Below are 22,202 nucleotides of genomic sequence, written 5' to 3'. Positions count from 1 at the left end.
ATACCAAATGGTTGTGAGAGAGTGTGTTGACTTAACCCCCCGCCAAGGTTTGTCCCGAGGGATGAAGGACCCATTACCAATCGGTCGCCCGAGATATCTTAAATGGTTGGAGGGAATCCAAGATATCTTAAATGGTTGAGGATGTGAGTGGACTTTCCTAAAGAAGTACGGTGCTATGACTTAAAGCATGTCTGCCAATAGAGACCAAAGCATACATAGAGTTAGAATCATTCATTCATTGTTTGTCTCATATCATATTGCATTTATGTTTGTTCTGGAATTCCGCCATTTATGTTATTATGGATTTTAATCGCTTTACCGAGTTTCTTTGAAACTCATTCCTTTATTGTACAATGTTGTTAGACTATCCTGCAGGTACGGAATACTATGACGGTCCCTATGAAGAAGCGCAAGGCGAAGAGGCATATCTCCAGGAAGGTGATTGCGGTTACCACAATTACTCTGAAGATTCCACGGGTGGTTATGCTCCGTACGATGCTTAGTCCGACCATTGAGTGGAAGCGTCCTTGTGCTATTTATGAGATCTATACCTACAAGGATGTCGTCTACAAAGTGGAGAATAATTTAGTTACCCAATGTACTTGCTACTGGGATTAGCTTTTATCTAGTTTATTCTTTCAAGCTACTTTTCCGCTGGATGTAAAGTGGGATTTTTGCTTCACTTTACTTATCTGTTTGACACTCTGATTATATCTATTATTCCGTTTCGTTTATGATTCATTCTTTCATTATTGGATCTATGATTTATCTTCCGCACTCTTGTTATGGTTGTTCATGATTATGTTATTGTTTATGTGGGAGGTTGATCACTCGATACCTGATCTTCGGGCTGTGGATCACACTCTCGGGTATGCCAGATAGGGTACCGGCTGGGAGGGCGTGACATTACGTCCTCCCTGGCCACCATCTACCTCGATAGGATTTTGGCTTTCCTGGGGAATATCTGGATTATTCACTCCAGGGATCTGAACACCAAAATTGCGTTGTGCAGCGGCTGCTGCGGCTGCTGATCTAGTCACCATGGCTTTTCAAGTTGTTTCCCACAGACGGCGCCAATTGATGCGTCCAAAATCTGCTCAGCCCTTAGATCTCCTCGTGATGTCCTGCAAAACGAAAGCGTCAGATGTGGCCCGACCGCTGGGGTCGGGAGTCCACCTCCGAAGGCTAAGTCAGTTGATGAACTTAATCACAAACGGCTCTGCTAGAAGCGCAGAGCTTAAGGAATGAAGAACTGGGAAGGGTGACCTAGATAGCAGATCGCTGATAGTTTAGGTCTATCAGTATGTATCTGAACCTGAGTCTCAGATAGTATTCTTTTTTCCATCCCCTCACCTTGTATGGTAGTGAGGTTTATATAGAGTGTACCTTCGAATCTCCTTCATTGGATGCACTTGAGCCTTCTTCGGGTAGTCGTTGGATCTTATCAGTTAGATCCGTTGAGCAATAGACTTCTACTAGTTTGGGCTAGTAGAGGACTCCTGAGATAACCTTTAGGTTATGCGATGATTATCCCTTCGAGAATGATTATCCGCAGCCGTCAATTCGAGTCTGCCATCATTAGGGTGATTACCCTAATCCATAAGTAGGATTAGGGCATGCTTGCAGCCGAATAAGCTTTCTTCTTCAGCAAGCCATCTTCCGGATCCGGTTCGCTCGGGAGCTAGTCGGATCTCTCCGTCTCGACCGGGGTCGAGGGTCGGACCAGGTATGAACCCGGTCTGATCATAATCTCTCCATATCAGTGCAAAACTTCAAGAACTCCACTTAAACTCAACTACCTCCTCCATGTGTGCAATGCTTCAAGAATCAGACTCAAACTCAACTACTTAAGAAACTCCAGCAAATTACGTCTTATCCATGAGTGGATCAGACTCAGAGTTGTACACACAAGAGACATAGATCATACCAAACACAAATATATAATTTGCGTAATTGAAACTCTAGAATAAGATGTTGCACAAGCTCTTGTAACTATAAATATGTAATCTGTACTACAGTCAATCTCAAGGAAGTAAATCATATTCTTGTGGACATAGGTTGCAAAGGTCAACCAAACCACGTATGTCCCTTGTCAAACTCTCTCTCTCTCTCTCTCTCTCTCTCTCTCTCTCTCTCTCTCTCTCTCTCTCTCTCTCTCTCTCCGGAAATTATGGACTTTAGCATGGTATCAAAGCACTAGGTTTTCAATCATCCTTTTCCTTCACTTAATGGCTACTTTCCAACAAAGTTGAATGAAACAAATTCTTTGCTATGGAGATCTCAAATCATGCCACTTTTGAAGGCACATGACTTATTTGGTATTGTGGATGGTACTTCTTCTTGCCAGCCACTACCATCCCTAACAAAGATGATGCTAAGACTTTCAGATTTAATTCAAACTATCATAAGCGGAACTGTGAAGTTCAATTACTTATGTGTTGGATCATTGCTTCCCTCGCTCAAACAATTCATGAACAAGTTATTGGTTGTACAGCCTCCAAAGAAGTCTGGTCGAAACTTGAGAAAATCTACTCTACTTGCTCTTCTGCTTGTATCATGCAACTTTGTCTTCAACTTCAAAATATTTGAAGAGGTAACAATACAATCCATGACTACCTTCTTCATATTAAGAATATTTCTGACCAATTGGTTGCTATTAGAAAGCCTATGAATCATGATGAACTATGTCTCCATATCTTAAATGGTTTGGGAATTGAATACTCTCCCTTTGTGACTTCTGTTACCACTCGTTCTTCTCCTATCTCTTATGATGAATCACAAGGTATGTTGTATGTTGTTAACTCATGAGATAAGGTTACATGATGAAATGAATACTATTGATGCTCCTTCTCCAATGGCAAACATGGCAAGCACCCAATCCTTTACCATTCGGCCTCCAAGACAGCCCTTCAAGGGGCGTTTTTCCGAAGAGGGTCAGATCTGGTCGTGGTCGCTCTTTTCCGCATTGTGGTTCTCCTGCATCTCAGCCCTCATCTCAAAATGGTAATCGTCCTATTTTTCAGATATGTGATCGTCCTAGACACAAGGCTAAAGATTGTTATCAACATTTCAACCATGTCATTCAAGGTACCACTCATACCCCTCCTTCTATGTATACTTCTGAAATTTTGAATGCTTCTATTCTAGATGAAAATTGGTACCCTGATTTTAGTGCTACTCATCATATCACCAATTCTTTGGAAAATCTACACATTGTTCAACCCTACCATGGTTCAGATCGAGTTCAAATTGGCAATGGTGCTAGTCTTCCCATAAATAATACTGGCAACATTACTATGGGTACTGCATCTTCTCCAGTTCATTTAAATTATGTTCTTCATGTACCCTCTATTTGCAGGAAGTTATTATCTCTCTCTCTCTCTCTCTCTCTCTCTCTCTCTCTCTCTCTCTCTCTCTCTCTCTCTCTCTCTCTCTCTCTTAAATTTCAAGGGATAATAATTCATCCTGATATATGTTATGTGAAGGATCGATTGATAGGGAAGTGTCTCCTTCAGCACAACGTTAAGGATGGGCTATACTAGATTCGATTGGGCTCTTGTTGGCGAGAAAACCTCCTACGAAAATTGGCACTCAAGATTAGGGCATCTTGCCTCTAAACTTGTTCTTAATTTAATTTCTAGTTTTCGTTTACCAATCAGTTCCAAAGATTTTGTTTATGTGTGTAATGCTTGTCAAAAAGGAAAGAGTCATGAACTCCCCTTTCACTCCTCAAATTCAATTTTTGATGGTCCCTTGGACTTAATTTTTTTGGATGTTTTGGGACCCTCTCCTGTTGAACCTATTAAGGGTTTTTGCTATTATGTGATTTTTGTGGATGATTTCAGCAAGTTTATTTGGTTTCATCCCATGACTATTAAATCCAAAATTGTTAATATTTTTAAAAGATTCAAGTTACTTGTTGAGAATCTCTTTTCTTGTCATATTAAGTGATTTCATAGTGACTAGGGAGGTGAATACCAAATTGTTTCTTCTTTTCTTCAAGAACATGGTATTGACCATAGACTTTCTTGCCCTCACATTCATGATCAAAATGGGGTTGTTGAATACCGACATTGGCATATTGTGGAAACCGGGTTGACTCTCTTAGCCCATGCCTCTTGCATTAAGAAGTTTTGGATGCATTATTGTGAAACAGTTGTTTTTCTGATAAATCAGTTACCTAGCCAATTGTTGCGCAATACTTCTCCTCACTTTAAGTTATTTACAGTACAGCCTAACTATGACTCTTTGAGGACTTTTGGTTGTACATGCTACCTATGTTTGAGGCCTTATAACAAAAACAAGATAGAATTTTAATCTACTTTGCATGTCTTCTTGGGATATAGTTCCTGCCATAAAGGTTATAAGTGTTACAATCCAGCCAATGATAAAATTCTGGTTCTTGCCATGTTTCTTTGATGAGTGGCAATTTCCTTTCATTGCCAGTGAGGTAATCCTATCCCTTACCCCACCACTTCCCTCTCTTTTAGGGCCTCCTCCAAAATTGCACAACTCCACTCCCAATCCAACACTTCCCTCCATCTTAGGACCTCTGCCTAGATTGGCTTATCTTGGACAGTCCTATTCCTCACCTCCTCTCACTGGGTCCCACTCCACCTCTAACTCCCTCACAACCGCCACGACTTCTGGAGTCTCTTCCTTGGCCGAACCAACTCCCCCATCTCCTACCCTGGCTGAACCATCTCTACCTTCCCCTACCTTAGCTGAATCTCCTATTAACCTTATGATTGATCTTCCCTATGACTCTAGTGAACCCCTCCCTTCCTTTACCTCTCAGCCTACAATACTCATCCCAAGATTACAAGATCAAAAGCAAACCCTAAAGCTCTCCTTTCCTCTTCCCAACTTGAACATCCCCACCTAGAGCCTACCTCTTTTACTATTGTCCACAAATACCCTCACCGGCGGAAAGCTATGGACGAAGAATTCACTGCTTTATTGAAGAATGGCACTTGGTCTTTAGTTCCGCTGTCTCCCTCTCACAATTATTGGTTGCAAATGGGTTTTTCGGGTCAAACGCAAGGCAGATGATTTCATTGACAGGTACAAAGCTCACTTGGTGGAAAAAGGGTTCAATCAACAAGTGGGCTTGGACTACCATGAAACTTTTAGTCCTGTGGTAAAACCTACCACTATTCGGCTAGTCTTAGCCCTAGTAGTCTCTTGTTGTTGGCCTATCAAACAACTGGATATTCAGAATGCCTTTCTTCATGGTTTTTTGAATGATATGGTTTATTTGAAGCAACCTCCTAGCTTTGTTGATACACATTACCTGATTATGTATGCAAATTTTGGTGCTCTCTTTATGATTTAAAGTAGGTCCCACGTGTCACATCCACTCAATTGGTACCTTATCTGGTATACCTGGTATACCTGAGTGTGTGATCCACAGCCCCAAAGATCAGTTTGAGGAAATCAACCTCCCACATTCACAATAATACAATCAAGAATATGACTAAATCAATGTTTAAGTATTATAACTGAATAATCAAGTAAAGATTGAAGAGAGATTACAATTCAATCAGAGTGCGGAAAATGATACCATAAGAATAAATCAAATGTAGAGTGTAGCGGAAAATCACTATACAATAGCAACAGAAAAGTAGCTCAAAACCTAGAAGGAAATTAAAACCGATTCCAAAATGTAAGGAAAAAGAATAAAATAATGTCTAAACTAATGTCTCTTCAAATATATAAACAATGTCTAAAAGTAAAAGCTTCGATGTCCCATTGCCGATACACTAGTACTAGAGTCGGACTAATCTTGATAAGCTCCAGCTTTGTACTGGTAGTCTCACAATCGTAGTCATAACCACTAGCACCTTGGGTACAGTAGGAGTCATCCGCTTGGGCTTCGTAGTATTGGCCCTCATAGTCATCAGTACCTGTAGAAAGATCTAACAACATTGTTCCAAAAAGGATGAGTTCAAAAGAACTTAGCAAGGCAATTCATTCCACAATAACACATATAACATGATAGCAAAACATACAAGATGCAATATGATATGAGGCAGTCATGCAAGTATGCTTCTAACTCTATGTATGCTAGTCTCTAGTGGCAAACATGCTTTAAGTCATAGCACCATACTCCTCTGGGTAGGTCTCAAATCACTCTCCCTCAACCGTCTCAGTATCTTAGGTTCTCCGGTGGTAGTTGGGTCCTACATCCCTCTCGGACATTCCATGGCTAGGGTTTAGGTCACCGCTCTTTCACATCACCATTGGTCTGAGTATTGGCGCATGTCAGGGTTAATCTTAGCCCAATGCACGTCACCTACTTAGTTATATCAAGTCAGGGTTAGATACTTCCATTCCTCGCCTCTTGCTATCCTTTCTGGTATCCTTCCCACTAGAGTCATCGTCACCTATGGCTACAACAAACTTAGACTACGGACGCATTAACCCTATTGGTCATCCACAAATAGTAAACAAGAAGCTCTCATATCCTCTCATGGGTTGGTTACTGGTCTTGAGTGCCCATAAGCCCAAGTCTACTACTGCAACCCTACCAATGAATGGCCACCACAATGTGATTCATGTCCTCTCAAGGGTTGGTTACCGGTCTTGAGCGCCCACAAATCTCCATTACTGCCATGGGTCATTTGATCTCAATTCCCTTCTGAATCGGGTCTAATATAATAGGGTATCCTAGCCAAACACTGCTAGACAAGCCCTAGGTATGTCAACCAATAATCAGGGAAAGAGTCAAGGGGCACCATAGGAAAACATCTCATACCACCTCCACTGGTGTCCAAAGACAGAAATGTCAAAAGGACATTCCCCATTCCCCAATTACAACTTAGGCAAACACATTCCAAATCAGTCATTCATAACCACAGCTGATGAATCATTCACATAGGAAAATAACCAATCATTCATAATCAAGAGAATCACATGAGCAAGTCACTGTAGTTACAGTAAGTACAGTAGCAATACAACTATAAGTAAGTCATGAAAATAGTAGTATGATCATGCAATTCGAATCAAATATAAGCAAATATGTATTTTAGGTTATTTGGAAACAAACATCCTTACCTTAGATAATCTGGAAAAACTCCAGAGAAAAGGATGAGAACAGGTCCAAAGTTAGCAAACAAACCCTAAACAAACATAGGTTATGTCACATCCACCCAGCCGGTACTCTACCTGGCATACCCGAGTGTGTGATCCACAGCCCCGAAGAACAAGTATCGAGGAAATGATCCTCCCACATACACAATAACATAATCATGAACAAGATATAATCCATGTGTAATAATATAAACAAGAGATCAAGATAAGAAGAGAGAATGACAATATAATCAGAGTGCGGAAATAATGATACCAATATATAATAAAACGTAGAGTGCTCAGAAAATCACTCCACATAATACAGCGGAAATGTAGTTTGAAATCTAAAAAAGGAAATAGTACAATTGTTTCTCAAAAGAAAGGAAATAAAAGAACTAATCAAACTAAGCTAAGGTTTCTTCGGTCTTATAAAGTACGTCTTCATAAACATAAACAAAAGAAACTAAACAGGGCCGTTCCATTCCAAAGTAGGGCTAATCTTGGTACGCAGCATAATCACTTGAGGGATCTTCAATGTAATCTTCGTAACCGCTAGCACCTTTAGTGAAGTGTGCTTCATCGGTTTGTGTCTCGTACTACTGGCCTTCATATTCTTCAGTACTTACAGGATAATCTTACAAAGATATTTGCACAAAAAGAAGTGAGTTCAAAAGAACTCAACAAGGCAAGCCATTCCATAACAACATAAATAACATGATAGCAAAACATAGCATGATGCAATATGATATGAAACAGACAATGCATGTATGAATCTAACTCTATGTATGATGGTCTCTATAGGCAGACATGCTTTAAGTCATAGCACCATACTTCTTTGGGAAGGTCTCAAATCACTCATCATCGGTTGGTAAAGGGTCCTACATCCCTCTTGGACAATCCATGGCAGGGGTTTAGGTCACCGCTCTCTCACATCACCGTTTGGTCTAAGTATTGGCTCATGTCAAGGTAAAGCCTAGCCAAATGCAAGTCATCTACTTGGTTAGGTATGGAAATTCTAGACTATGGACTCATCAACCCTATTGGTTATCCACAAATGATAGACGGGAAGCTCTCATGTCCCCTCACAGATATAACTCACCGGTCTCAAGTGCCCATGAGCCCAAGTCTACTATTTGCAACCCTACCAATGAATGGTCCCCACAATGTGATTCATCTCCTCTGATGGATATAACTCACCGGTCTTGAGTGCCCATGAATCCCCATTGCGACCACGCGTTACTCAGTCTCAATACCCTTCTAAATCGGGTCTGATATAATGGTGACATCCTAGCCAAACACTACTAGACAATCCCTAGGTATGACATACAATAATCCGGGAAAGCGTTAAAGGGCACCATCGGAAATATCCCATACTATTCCCACTAATGTCCAAGGACAGAAATGTCAAAAGGACACTCCCCAATCCCATTCATACCTAATCAATCACATTCCCAATTCAGTCACAACACACACAAACGATATCTTATCATATAGAAAGATACATATAAACATGATCAATTGCATATATAAATGACAATGATAAGTAATCATACATGATTCAAGTAATGAAGAAATACATGAACGAGGTACTATTGTACTTGAAGTACTTACAGCAGTAGCATCATACTAAGAAAGTATAAGAATGGCAGTGAGTCTATGAAATTCCCAAAATAGAAACTAAGATTCACACAATCGATGTTAATATGGAAACAACTATCCTTACCTTAAATAGCTTCTATGAATATCCAAAGATTAAAGAGAATGGTTCCAAACTTAGAAAATAAACCCTAAACAAGCATAGATACAACATTAGGAAAGAGGCCTAGAATGTCACACCCCACCCGCCGGTCTCAGTTACCCACCCGACAACCTGTGGGAGTAATCCGTCACAGGATACACGGTTTTAGTCTATCAACAATAATAAATACAAATAAAGACAATCAAGAGCAATAATAGTTCAATTAATGAATAAAAGGATTACAGGAGTCCAAATACTCCAATAAAATAATCAATGAAAGAATAATAAATCAAAATGAATACGAGTTTAACGGAAGCAATCAAAAAGAGTTAAATTATTTTCTTTCCAGTTTCCTTTTCTAAGGCTAAATAATGTTTTTCATGAATCTCTAGAAAGGGGGTCTCCAGTTCTTCTCCATTCGTTGAGCGAACTGTCTAACCACTTTTCTTCTCTGTCTATCAATGGGTGCGATAAGCGCATTCCATGCACTTGCAGGAGCTCCCGCACCGACTATCTCCATTTCCCATTGTCGGTGCCACATCTTCTTCATACGGGAAGCTTCCTTCATAGGAAACCAATCCATCTTCCGACACATTTCCTCCATCTGCGCAGGCTAATAAAACATATACAAATAAAGGAGTGAGTTCTAGAGAACTCAGTAAGAACAATTACAATTCCCATCAATTATCCAACAAATCAGAAATGCATAAATGATATGAATGAGTGCAACGTATGAATGATACTATGATTCTAACTATGCAAGTCTCCAACAGCTGACATGCTTTAAGATATTCACCAGCCCTCCTCTGGGTAAGTCTAGTCACTCTAATCCGGCAAGGACTGGTTACCTCTGTAGGGATCCTAGGTAAAATGGAAGGTCCACACCTGGCCCTCAAACCATGGTTGGGGTTAAGTCAACACTCTCTCACCACGACCATTGGTAATGAGTACTGGCGCATGTCGGGGTTTCTAATCCAATGCAAGGTCATACAGGTAACATGTCTACATGAAGTCTAGATATGTAAAACACAGCCCTAACCTTGACCCGGAAACCTTGTTATTTGTAGGTCCAGTGACCCGAAGTAAAGTAAGAAGTCAGCTTTGGGCCATCCCAGTGGAGGACTTGGTGTCTGGCTTTGAATCCATGAGAGTTGATGATGAAGTTCTATTTATGGAAACTGAATCTTGATGAAGATCGGATTAGTTGATGGACTTGGAGTGCTCTCTATCATGGTTTGAAGGCATTTCTACCTATTAGGTAAGTCACTTGTTATGTGTGCAAAACCCCTTTAGGATTGGATTTGATCTGGGTCTTCAATTCCCTGTTTTGGAATTGCTGTCTGCATTGGTCGACTGATTGGTCGACTGAACCAGTCGACCAATCCACTCGACCAATGAGTGCTGTCTTTGGCAATTAGGTTTTGCTTGCTCTATTTAAGTCCAATCTCGAGTCTACTTCGTATTTGCTGCCTCCAAACTCTTTGGAACGAACCAAAGACCTCTGCAAGTCATCTCCCATGCATCCTTGGTGATTTTCTTGACGGATCTTCGTCAAAACTCTTCCTTTTGCATCAAAGGTATGTCTACACTCTCTTCTTCTCCTCCATCTCTATTTTTCTTTCCTTTTTGAGTTGAGACAGTAGAGGAGATGCTGCATTCTCTGTTGCAAACATCTCTGGACTTGTCTCTCATGATCATCCTAAGGATTAATGGCTAAAACAACGATCTTAACCATGATCATTGCAAGCTTTTGAAGGAATCATGATCAAACCATGATCTAGTCTTTGTTTAACTTCTGATTTGAATTCTGATCTCCTTGGATCTTCTACATTGATCATGTTAGTAGTCAATTGCTGTGTTTTCTTTGCATGATCCATGATCTATCAATCTCTAGTTGTTCCTCTTCTACCATACCATGTTTTCTTCATGAATCATGATAGTTACATATATGGTAGGTTTTGTTTCCTTATTTAGATTTATGCTTTTAAGCCTATTTCCTTGAAGATCTAAGTATGCTTTTCATGATACATTTACCTGAAGCAATGATCCATTCTCCTATTGTTCTTGTCTTTGATTTCTATCTTGAATTCTTCAAGATCCATGGTTGATCTAATTATGGTAACTTTTTGTTTCCTAATTTGGATCTTGATGGCTTGATTCGATTAGTGTTTTGAGGTCCCCTATATGTTAGGATACTACTGATGTAGTTTACCCCTTGATTAGTACCCTTTTGAACCACCAAATTCGGATTTTATATCTTAAAACTCTGTTTTTTTTTAGGCTACTGTCTGCATTGGTCGACTGATTGGTCGACTGGACCAGTCGACCAATCCACTCGACCAATGAGTACAGCAACTCCAGGATTGGTCTGTGTTGGATGTTTTGGTATCTTTTCTGTTAGGGATCTTTCCTAATATGTTGTATACACTTGTTTAGGACCTTCTTCTCAAGTTTGCCAAGATCTTACTTGATTTCTTAGGATTCCTTTGCGAGTTATAAAAGGTAAGGATGGTTACTTCTTTAACAACATAAATTGCATAGCTTGGTTTCTATATTTAAATCTTGATTAAGTTATTTCTTTAATTAGATTCTTACAATGTTATACTACTGTGGTACTATCTTGATATCAGTAGCGTTACTTATTCATATTGAATTGACTCATGTATGATTTACTTACCAAGTATATACAAAGTGATTGTAATTATTGATTTCTTTCCATATATGAAGTTACCATACATGTGATGATATGATTTGATGCATGTGTATGCTTAAGTATGGTTTGGAAAGGAGAGGTGTCCTTTTGACACTTCTGTCCTTGGACTACTACGGGAATATTATGGGATGTTTCCGGAGATGCCCTATGGACACCTTCCTAAACTGTTGGATGACATATCTAGGATTGTCTAGTAGTGTTTGGCTAGGATGTCCTGTTATGTCAGACCCTAATCGGAGGGGTATTGAGACCGAACGACCCGTGGTAGCAATGGGGATTCATGGGCGCTCAAGACCGGTAACCAACCCGTGAGAGGACAGGAATCACATTGTGGGGGCCATTTATTGGTAGGGTTGCATATGGTTAGACTTGGGCTCACGGCGCGCAAGACCGGTAACCAACCCGTGAGAGGACGTGAGAGCTTCCCGTTTACCATATGTGGATGATCAATAGGGTTGATGAGTCCGTAGTCAGGGACTATGAGGACTCTAGTGTGAAGGATACCGGAAAGGATCGTCAGGGACGAGGAATGGACGTATCTGGATCTGACTTGATGTAACTAAGTAGAAGACTTGCATTTGGCTAGGCTTTACCCTGACATGCGCCGGTACTTAGACCAATGGTGATGTGAGAGAGTGGTGACTTAACCCCCAGCCATGGAATGTCCCGAGGGATGCCGGACCCATTACCAACTGATGATGAGTGATTGAGACCTTCCTAAAGAAGTACGGTGCTATGACTTAAAGCATGTCTGCCAATAGAGACCAACATATATAGAGTTAGATTCATTCATTCATTGCTTGTCTCATATCATATTGCATTTATGTTTGTTCTGAAATCCTGCCATTTATGTTATTATGGATTTAACTGCCTTACTGAGTTTCTTTGAAACTCATTCCTTTATTGTACAATATTTGTTAGACTATTCTGCAGGTACTGAATATTATGACGGTCCCTATGAAGAAGCGCAAGGCGAAGAGGCATATCTCCAGGAAGGTGATTGCAGTTACAACAATTACACTGAAGATCCCGCGAGTGGTTATGCTCCGTACGATGCTTAGTCCGACCATTGAGTGGAAGCGCCCTTGTGCCGTTTATGAGATTTATACTTATAGGGATGTTGTCTATAAAGTGGAGAACAATTTAGTTACCCATTGTACTTGCTATTGGGATTAGATTTTGTCTTGTTTATTCTCTTTTAGAACTACTTTTCCGCTGGTTGTAGAGTGGGATTTTGCCTCACTTTACTTATCTGATGTAGACACTCTGATTTTATCTAGTACTCTGATTTATATATGATTCATTCTTTCCTTATTGGATCTATGGTTTATCTTCCGCACTTTTATTGTTCTTGTTCATGATTATGTTATTGTTTATGTGGGAGGTTGATTACTCGATATCTGATCTTCGGGCTGTGGATCACACTCTCGGGTATGCCAGATAGGGTACCGGCTGGGAGGATGTGACAAGATACATCCCCTATGGCACCAACCAACTCGGTTCAGTATCCTTCGCAACCTAGGAATGAGAATCCTCACGGACTAGCTACCGCTATCCACATATTGTTGGGGCGGAATGCTCTCATGACTCCTCACGACACCCGATCCATTCCTTGGACGTCCATGAGCCCAACATATCAACCCTACCATTTATATGACCAACAGTGGACCAACGTCACATCATTGTCATCACGGGTCATCCGGTTTCAATCCCCCTACCGAAAGGGTAGTAGCATGTGGGGTACCTAGCCATGCAACTCTAGACTCTACCTAAGAATGTCATCCAATAGTTATGATAGTGCTGGAGACATTAGCAGGCATGTGTCCCATTCCACAGCCTTCTGATATCCCAAGCTAAGATATCCCAAAGGAACACCTCATCCATCAGAACCACATACTAACCATCATCAATATATAACATTCATAACCAACAAAGTATATATGTAAACAAGATGAACATCAGCAATATAACAATATCAGCATGTAGAACATGATTACAACAGCATATAAAATGAAAGGCTAATACTAACAGACACTGGACTAGCATGTTCAAGTCTATTCATAAAGATAGGATTGTATGCCCTTACCTGCATATAAGTAATTCATCCGTAAAAAGAAATCCGTACACAATTATAAGACTTTCTCTTCAAACAGAGAACACCTATACACAAGGTTACAATAAGGTATAAGTCAATTGAATCAAATCGGACCAAAACCAAAAGCCATATGTTCACTGTGTACCAGCCGGTTGCTCGTGCCTGTCGCTTAGGTTGAGCGACCGCCACTAGTGACCGCCCCAAAAAATAGAGAGTTTCAATCCGAAACTCAGGCTTCTGATCATCTGTTTTCAATCCGAATTTTGGATGATCATAGTTCGAATCTCAAATCTATTACTCCCATAACCACTGGGTGACAAGAAACCTAACAATCATCATAATTGGATTATCCATAAACTTCCCTTGATCAGATCAGCCCTTTTTATGAAAGCAGGGTTTCGTTTTTAGATCTGATCTAACCAAGATCAACAAAAAGGTAGGCAATGCAATGGAAGGATCATGAACAACCAAAGATGAATACTAATCTACTTAAATCATAGCAAGAGGTGAAACATAAGTGAATAGGGAACCACTTACCTCAACTGGATTGACTATAACTAATAGTAGAACCTTCTGGGACTCCAACAACACTTCAGATATGCTTTCGGCACTTCTCCGCAGCCATCTAACCTCCAAAAATGGTAACCACGAATAAAATATTCGTAAATTAGTCGAGGGTTACTATTTATAGAAGTCAGGGAACAAAATAGGGCAAAACCCCGAAAACAGAACCAGGCGGTCGCTTGGTTCAATCGACCGCTACTAGCAACTGCCCCCATGTATTTTGCCATACAAGGGTGCTTTTGCTAGGGGGTTGATGTCCAAGTACAACCTAGCCCTAAAGAAGAGATGGGGGAGATCTTACCTTCATTCCGAACATCTCCAGACATCACTTGACTTCCAGAAGTCCAACTACCAAGCAAGGCAGGCTTTTCAGACAGAGAATCCAGATCCATGGGTTTAGGGTATGGATCATGGACTTCTATTTGGACACTCCACAAATTTACCCAACTAGACCTTCGAGTTCTCGGACTTGCAATACGGATCTCGGGTTAGAAATACGGGGGTTGTTACATAGAAGATCAGAGGTCAAACGAATCAAATCCGACAAAGAACACAGCTACTGTCAGCCTTGGTCGATTGAGTGGTAGCTTGGCCTAGCCGACCAAGCAATCGACCACCTGAACAATACGCAGTAGAAATCTGATTTTTTATTCGAAACTCATTTTACAAGATCCGAAACACTACGAAACTTGGAGGAAACCTCTAAAACAGTAATCTAATAATAAAATAGCATATATTAGACACTAACAATGATCAAAAACAATAATTACTAATTTGGAATCATGACTTTCTAATTCGGTAAAATCATAGTTTTCGATGAAAACATGCTACGAACTCAAGAGGAGAACTAGAGATGATACGATCTCATTCTAGTAAAACATAACAGTAAATCATTCATGAAACTAACATGCAAAATAGTCTAACATGCTAGAGAAATCAAATCAAAAGAGTGATCATGGCTTCATGAAGAAATCACAAGGATCATGGTTGAGATCAATATGAAGATCATAGCACCATAAGAATAAATGGAGATTGTGGAACATATGGTTGCAAGGATGCAGCATCTTCTTCATAATCTCAATGCAGAGAATAGTTTATAGTAAGAGTAGATCAATATCATACAAGAGAGATTACTAACCTTTGATTGAAGAACAAGAGATGAAGAACTTGAGATCTTGCAAGAGTTCTTCACAAACACCAAGAAGAGGCTTTGAGAGAGGCTTCCCACGTTCTCTGAGGGTTTTAGAAACAAAGGAGGCTAAGAAACATGTACTTCTATTATATAGAGCACCAACAGACCTAACAGAGGATCTTTGGTAGATTCTGTCCCTGTTGGTCGATTGGCCCAATCAACCACCCAGTCGATCAAACAAGATAGCAAGGCCAAAACAGGGAAATGAAGATCCAAATCAAATCCAAACCCAATGAGCTTCTCCCAACACAACATATGACTTACCTAGTATAGAGGGATGCCTTCAAATCATGTCCAACTACACTTTAAGTCCATCAACTAGTCTCATCTTCATCAAGGTGCAGTTTCATTTCCAAATCTGTCAAAGCTTCCAAGTATGGAACACCATCATCAACTTCCATGGGTTCAGGGTCAAACACCATGTCTTCCACTGAGACGGCTCATAGTTGGCTTCTTCCTTTACTTCGGGTCTTCGGACCTACGAACAATAGGGTTTTCGAGTCAAGGTTAGGGTTGGGTTTCATAGGTTAAGCATTAGGAACAAACACTCAAAGATTGGTAGTGAAACGGATCAAAATAGGGCAAACATTGCTATCACTAACTCTGTTGGTTTGTCAGGTTGGTTTGTCAGGCTAATCGACCAAGATGATCGATTAGGCCAATTTCGTATGGACAGAAACCCTAATTTCTTATCCGAAACTCAACTTCCGGGATTCGAAACACTCCGAAATGTTAATGAAAATTATAAAATAGTAAACTAAGATTATCTAACATAGATTAGGCATCAACAATGATCATTAGAGTATAATTCTAATTTAATCAAAAACTAGGTTTTACCGAAATCAAGCCGTGAATTCTACAGAAAGGCTAGAGAGAATGAGAATTCACTCTAGAAAGAAAAGAACAATAGATCATAGTCAAAAATCATCATGGGAATTAATCTAGCATGCTTTATAAATCAAAAACCTAAAATGGATATTCAATCATAAGATCACACTTGATTTCCCTTTGAAATCATCATGTGGAGATTCACAAAGTCATAGAGTGTATGGAGATCCACTCTAGAACAACAGAGATTGGAGGATTAGTCATGGGAATGACTTAAGATCATCCTTCTAATCACAGAGAATAGAAGAATTCAATAGGAGAGTGGATCAAATGAGAGTAGGAATAAATACCAACCTTAAGGAAGAAGATTCGCCGAAAAGCTTTGAGAATTTTATGAGGATCTTCCAAAATTCCAAAGGGAGTGCTTGAGGGAGGCTCCCACATTCTCCATACTAGTCTGCATTTGTCTCAAAGTCAGTATATTCAAGATCTTTCAAGTAGGCAAATATGACTGATTACAAACTACTCTCCACACCGGTTTTTACTACTAACAAGTTAAGTAGGTTTATAGGGGAATTAATGGCTGATCCTACGATGTATCACAGTATCATCGATGCCCTTCAACATACGACCATGATCAAGCCCGATATCCAACTTGCAGTAAATAAAGTCTATCAGTTTAAACAGTCTCTTACGGTTGATCACTAGTCTTCCGTTAAATGCATTCTTCACTACTTAAAAGGAACCTCCTCACAAGGACTTCTTATCCATCGTGACTCTCCACTTAGTTTATCTGCTTTTTGGATGTTGACTGGGCAGGCTGCCCTAATGATCACATATCTATTGGTGGTTATGCTATAATTTTGGAATGTAACCTTATCTCTTGGAGTTCGAAGAAGCAAAACACGGTGGCCCGCTCAAGCACTGAAGCTAAATATCGTGCTCTTGCTAATGCCATTGCCGAGATTACTTTGTTACAGTCTCTGTTGCATAAAATATCGGTATATCTACCTTCCACTCCAATTCTCTGGTGTGATACTGTGGGGGCCACCTATTTCACTGCCAATCTATCCTCCATGCACAAACCAAACATGTTGAGATAGACTTCCATTTTGTTCATGATAAGGTTGCCAAGGGGGACCTCCAATTCAATTTCTCTCCACCAAAGACCAGCTTGCTGACTTCTTCACTAAGCCTCTCTCCCATCAACGGTACAGCTTCTTGATATCCAACCTCAAGGTCTCATCTCTGCCCTTGAGTTTGAGGGAGCGTGCATGTTAAGGATAATTATGGTTTTTCGCAATTTGAGGGCAAACAGAAAAACTACAGGCAATCCTAGCCGAATCTAGGGTAGCCCTAATAGTCACCACTCCATGCGTTCAAGGCTTCAAGAACTCCACTCAAATTCAACTACCTCCATGTGTGCAAAACTTCGAGAACTCCACTCAAACTCAACTACCTCCTCCATGCGTGCAAGGCTTCAAGAATCATACTCAAACTCAACTACTTAAGAAACTCCAACAAATTACATCTTATCTACAAGTAGATCAAACTCAAAGTTGTACAGACAAGAGACATAGTTCATACCAAATACAAATAGATAACTTGTGTAATTGAAACTCTAGAATAAGAGTCCAAGACTAATGTTGCATTGGACTCTTGTAACTATAAATTTGTAATATATATGACAGTCAATCTCAAGGAAGCAAATCACATTCCCGTGGACGTAGGTTGCAAAGATCAACCAAACCATGTTCGTCCCTTGTCAAACTCTCTCATCTTCTCTCTCTCTGTCACTCTCTAAAAACGTCTTTCTCTCTCTTGGAAATTATGGACTTTATAATTTTTTGTTTTTTTGTTTATTTGTTTTTTTTTTTTTGGGGGTGAGAAGAAATGTTTATAGTTATTTCTATATTTATTTTGAAGTGATTACATGACCAAGTAGACCAACCCCAAATCATTCTATATTTGGTCATCAAATATTACTTTTCTTTGCATCCATCTCTTTCTCATTTTATATAGTAAATACAGATTACATGTAAAATATATCATTACAAATAAGTTTTCCTATGTAACCTCATTCCATCAATTTTCTTTTTGTAGGGTTTTTTTTTATGCCTTGGCATATCATTACTAAACATGGTATGCAATTTATATGGTTTATGCAGTCACATGACACCGAGAGAAGTTTACACCCTCATGATAAATACATCTAAGACATCTAATCAGGATCCACCAAACGTGATTTCACATGATTGATTATATCCGAATGACCCATATCTATTCACATATGCTCACATACATTAAACTTTCCAGACTAACCTGAAGTGGTTGGTTCTTGCAAAAGACCATCGCTTCATACTATGAAGTCAAGAGTTTGAATCTCTTTCGGGTCAAGGGCTAAGCTCTACTATATATTTAATTAGAATAGTTTCTAGACATCCAAAATGAATAGTTCCAAGCACAAACACGTCCAAGAATATATCAAATTGGCAGGGAACACCCCTAAATGTCTCTTAAATTAGATAGACTCCATTAGCAAATGCTGTTAAATCATAGTTAGATAATTCATAATCCCAAAATTTTTCTTAATGTCTTGTGATTTTACAGTATTGTCCTTAACCCTTTGTCTATACTTTGAAAATTTTCCTTGATCTACTTTATACAAAAAATATAAAAAAATAAAATTACTTTAAAAGGTTGTTTAAATTTTTTTTTTCCTTGATGATTTTTATTTGGGATAATTACTGTTGCCCCCTTGTACTTTGATTTTATTATTACTTTATTCCTTGTACTTTTTAAAATTACTATTCCAACCTTTAACTTTGTCAACAATTACTAATGTCCCCCTACCGTGAAGCTTCGTCAGTTTACTGATGATGTGGCATCTATATATTTTTCAAAATCCCAAAAATAACCCTGCAATTATCTTTTTACTTATTTGCTCTTTTTTCAAGTTATAATAATACCCTTAATAGGGAAAAATTAACTTTAATTTCACTTTTCTTTTTTAAAAAGAAATTGCCGAATAAAGGAAAGATGTAATTTTTTTTTCTCTAAAAATAAATCACCAAATAAAGGAAAGATGTAATAAATATAAACTAAAATATTAAGAAATATCAAATTTAATTCAAAGCTGAAAATTGAAAATCACCTAATATATGCTGACCATTATGTATGTTATCAAATTTTCTATCAATTAGATCTTATATGCTAATTTGTTTATAAAACTTCCATCATGGTGATTATGAAAAATTTAAGTAGAATGTGAAAATTTTCAACAATCATAAATATGTGGTCCCACCAAATCCAAAACTAATTCTAAAATATAAGATTTTAAGGATATAATTGACATGCAATATAGTTTCTATAAATGAGAGTAATGCCATATTGTTTACTTCTTAATTTAAGGGCAAAATAGACATTTCATATTTGATGTTAATAGCCACTTAACACCTTTAGAAGTGAGGGGGCAATAGTAATTTCACAAAGAAGGGGGTTTGATTAGTAATAAAACCAAAATATAAGGGGCAATAATAATTATCCCTTTTTATTTTGAAATATCTAGAGTTTTTTATGTGTGAGTCCCCTTAGTAAAACACAAACTAATGTTGGATCGCCTTAATATAATAAATTATATTTGAATCCTATTGTAACTAACAACTATTTAAGAGATGTTAAACTTGTTTATAAAATGACTAAAATACATCCTCCCTCTGGCATCAACATCATCCTTGTCCCTATCATTCAAATTAGAATAAGAAGTCTTCTTCCATTTTCAAGCACCTCCAATCCTTCTCATATTCCTCCCCCTATACTCGGACCATACCTACAACAAAGCATCACAAGTAGCTACAAAAGTAAACGCAAGATTCCAAGCAATATCAAGCGCAACAATAGGCTTCGAGTAATCCCAACCAACAAACCTCTCCTCAAGGTGCAGGGAGGTCCTCACTCTATTTCTCTTGTTAATCTTCTCTTAAATCCGATTCTTGGAAATGTAACACTCAAGAAACCCAAATCAAAATTGCAGAAAAACCGCAGAAGAGGGACTTTGTGTTTATAAACTTCCATTTCTTTTATTGGTTTCCCTTAAAATGAAGAGAAGTAAGTACACACTTCAGTTTTTCTTTCTTTTTTTTCAGGAAACGAATCATTCTGAAACAAAATATAGCAATTTTCCAAAGATTTTATGGAATGAGATTCAAAGTTTCAAATTAAAAATTTAACGCCCAAGCGTTTACTCCTTTACTGAAACTATAATCTTCCAAAAAAAACAAATCGGAGTTCTTAAGAAAAAGAGTAAAATTTTGGAATCAACAAAAATTATATTTGACTAGTCAAAGTTACTAACGTAGTGTGCCATTAAGTAAATTTAAGAGATATTTTAAAATATTTCTGTTAATTTAATATATTTTTTAGATGTCCGTGTTTTTTTGTTATTCATTTGAAGTGTCCCTTAAAATTTTCTTACTCAAATTATATTTGAAACTACCAAAATATAGTCAAGATGAGTGTAAACTAGCAGCCGGAATGAATCTCAACCTCATACATGAAAAGAGACTTGGAGAGACCACATGGTTCTTCCATGTTCAACCATAACAAAGCACCAATTTCACCCACTTGCCCTGAGGAGCAAATCCCTACATATATTGCTTACTATCTCAACGGACTAAATTCACTCACATGCCTTCATGAGCAAATCCCTCTATATACTGCTAACCCTATCAACGGACTACACTTACCCACATGCCTTAATCAGCAAATCCCTACTTATGTTGCATGCTAAACTCGATGAGCAAATCCCTACATATATTGCTAACCACATCAACGGACAGGATTCAGCCAGATGCCTTGATCAGCAAATCCCTACATATATTGCATGCTAAGCATTCTCTCTGTCTCTGTGACATTAATTAGTTGTAGGGTTGTCCCTCAAATGAATGAGATTATGAAGACAATGAGATCCCTATGAGAAGGCTTTGCTTGCTTCAGACAAGGCATCACGTGTGTGTCCACCACTGGGACCTACTGCTTTTCTTTATACCTCAATGTCTTGTTGAACCACCAGGGAACATATGCTCGGTAGACAAGGAACATGGAACACCATCTAACCTTTTAATAATTAATTAAACCTGTTCAAAACAGAAAACTGATTAGCTCCAAAAACCATTATTAAGTTATTTTGCACGTGCTGAAATAAAGCTTAAGCTCGCTCTACAGTGTTTCTCCTACGCATCCAAACAAGAGAAGCCAACTAATTACAGTGGGAAGCTTCTTCATCATCAACCAAACAAAGCTTAAGCTCCACTGCTTTTCCCACGCATCCAAACAAGACAAGCCAACTAATAACAGTGAGAAGCTTCTTCGACCAAACCACTCACATGGCTCATCCAACACCATCTCCAACTTTACAGGGCAGCGAGATTCCACACTACACTTCACTTATTAGGGCAAGGGAGACCCCATGGGTTTTGGCCTGTTTCAAAGGGCAGCTTGTGATCGCCTTAGACCTTAAGGGTTTTAAATTGGGTTCGGAACCGACAATCCGGATCAAACAATCGGAATTGAATAAAATTCACAACAATTCAATATTCGAACTAGAGAATAGAACCGACTGGGACCAAGGTTTAAAGTACCCCACGATACCATACGAAACTAGTCGATACATATCCATATTTAACACAACTGATACGATACATCTCAATACGTCTCTCCATTGAATTACACTAAAAATATTTTATTGATTGAGGTTTTGGGTGAAATTTGTAATATTATTTAGGTGTATTTTTGAGAGATTCCCATTAAAATTTTCTATGGATAAATAATAAAAAAAAAATTTGATTAATCCTCTATGTATGTAGCATAAGAATGTATTGATGTGTAAACTACATTAAGTCTTGCATTGTGTTCTAATTAAATTTTATTTTTATTCATCATTATATAGTGTTCAATTTGCAAATATAAATTTCTCAAACTACATGGTTTTAGTACGTGATAT

This window comes from Hakea prostrata, unplaced genomic scaffold, assembly GCF_041222555.1.
Source record: "Hakea prostrata isolate BN-2017 unplaced genomic scaffold, UWA_Hpros_2 contig_33, whole genome shotgun sequence".
Taxonomy (NCBI): Eukaryota; Viridiplantae; Streptophyta; class Magnoliopsida; order Proteales; family Proteaceae; genus Hakea; species Hakea prostrata.
Note: the sequence above shows the minus strand (reverse complement) of the source record.